Source organism: Phytophthora infestans, genomic scaffold (genome assembly GCF_000142945.1).
Source record: "Phytophthora infestans T30-4 supercont1.104 genomic scaffold, whole genome shotgun sequence".
Lineage (NCBI taxonomy): Eukaryota > Oomycota > Peronosporomycetes > Peronosporales > Peronosporaceae > Phytophthora > Phytophthora infestans.
In genome coordinates this window covers 111,868-113,856 of record NW_003303655.1, presented here as the reverse complement: position 1 = coordinate 113,856, position 1,989 = coordinate 111,868, and positions in this window count along the sequence as shown.

Genomic DNA, 1,989 nt, shown 5'->3' with positions numbered 1-1,989 from the left:
CAGTGAATTTTACTGTGAATCACTGGCACTGCCACTGGCAGTGCCAGTGGTACAAGCAAGTTGAAGTAGCACCCAAGCATAATCCGTTGAACACCGTACACGTACTGTACACAGTCTGTACAGCCTGTCTACTTGTGCCTCTGTTCTTGTCACCGACTCGATACGAACCCGCGGACACTCGCCCACTAAAATTTATCAGCTGGCCGCTCCAATTTGGAATCCCAACCCTCAAGCATGGCTTGTGAACGAGACAACAGACTCTAGCTCTATTAATACGTGTAGTCCTCTAAGAGCCGCGTACAGTAAAGATACTCTTTCTATTTTTTTAATACACTTGCAGTATGCAAGTATTTAGCGCAGAGCGAGTAGCAATAGTCAATGTTAGGTGACAGATAGAACGAAGCCTACGAGCGTTAGTGGAGTGAGGAAGGCTGCTCAGCAGAGCGTATATTCCAGAATGAACAACTTTCTGTGTTGCTACATTACCTGTCTCTCCTTCTCCACACAGCAAAAACCCTTTTGGGACAAAAGCCGGTGGCACAAAACCCATTCGGGTCCAAAAGCTATCCGTGGCACTTCCTGTCATTTTATTTACTTTAAACTCTAGCCCTAGCAAGCGCACATCCAATCGGATCGTGCCATGGCATGGTTAAGAGCGACCCGCAACCTGTGAACCAGTACATCGCAACAAATACGAAGTTTAACCATTTTAACCCGAGCTTTTATTCTGTATGATACAGAGTACAAATCGTCTTATATTAAGTAAACAGCGACTCGCACCAAAATAATTCCGCTACAAGCCTTCACTTAGACACGTGAAATAATTCGTACAGAACGTAACATAAATGCCGACAAAGTGGGTAAACAGTGACAATTTATCCAACATCTGGAGCTATAACAGATTTCTATTGGCCCTGCTATCATGCAATCATCACAAGTTCCTTCCAAAAGGTATTTCTCGTTAAAACGGTTTCATAATGGCCTTTGGCGCCAAATGAAAAATGGTTGGCGCGAGCCAGAGGAAACATTTGGTCAGTTCCTAACTAACGTCTTAGTGAGAAGGACCTGGCCAAATTATTCCTGCGCTTGTTTCCGACTACGCCTCCGCGTCTGCGGTACGTTTCCTCTTTCTGAATCGAATACGACGTCGCTGCACTGGTGGGGTAGCGGTGCCATCGTTCCACGTTTGGTGCCATATTTGTGAGCATGTCAGCATGTTGCCCGTTTCAACTGGATGCAAAGCGGTACGTGCCCTCCCATTGCATCGCTACAACGCGGGCAGAACCACATGCTCTCGAACGACTTTGTCTTGGGCGGCGCAAATGCTGAACAGACCTTGCACAAATGCTGACGATGTTTGTTGTCGATGCCAGGCTTGTACAGGTCTTCGACGTTTTCAAGGATGTGCTCTTGACGCGGGACTGGAATGGAGACGAGGTCTTCTGCGATCAAATTTGTCTCGAAGTGGCTGGGCTGCAGCCCGAGCAGCTCCGTGTGCAAGCGTCGCAGGTAGTCAGCGTGGGTGGTGGTTTGATTCCTTTTTGCTTCTGTACAATTTTGTGATTAATGAAGCCATTCACCACTGCCATGTCAACTATACCCAATAATAGTTGTTTGTAGTATTTGCGGAACGCCTCACACTTCTGAATACTGTACCGCTGCAGCCTGAGCTGGTCGTGCACGTCTACCCCTCCCATTCCTTTTGCGTAGTCCACGAGCAGCTCAGGGCAGGGCACACTACGAACTGTTTTCATTCTTCTCGGTACGCTCTGACGGCGGACAGGGTCAAGTACTGCATCCCGATAGCAACGCATGTACACAGACCTGCGCATCCGTCCATGCTCAAACGCTACCAGCTCGTGATGCTGGCGCAGACTTTAGCAATACGAAAAGTGTCTCGCGCCACGGTCCTGCAGACGCTCGCATTCTGCTGTGAATAGTGATAATCGTGTACGCCGGCCGAAGACGATCTGGCCCGTACCCACGTGG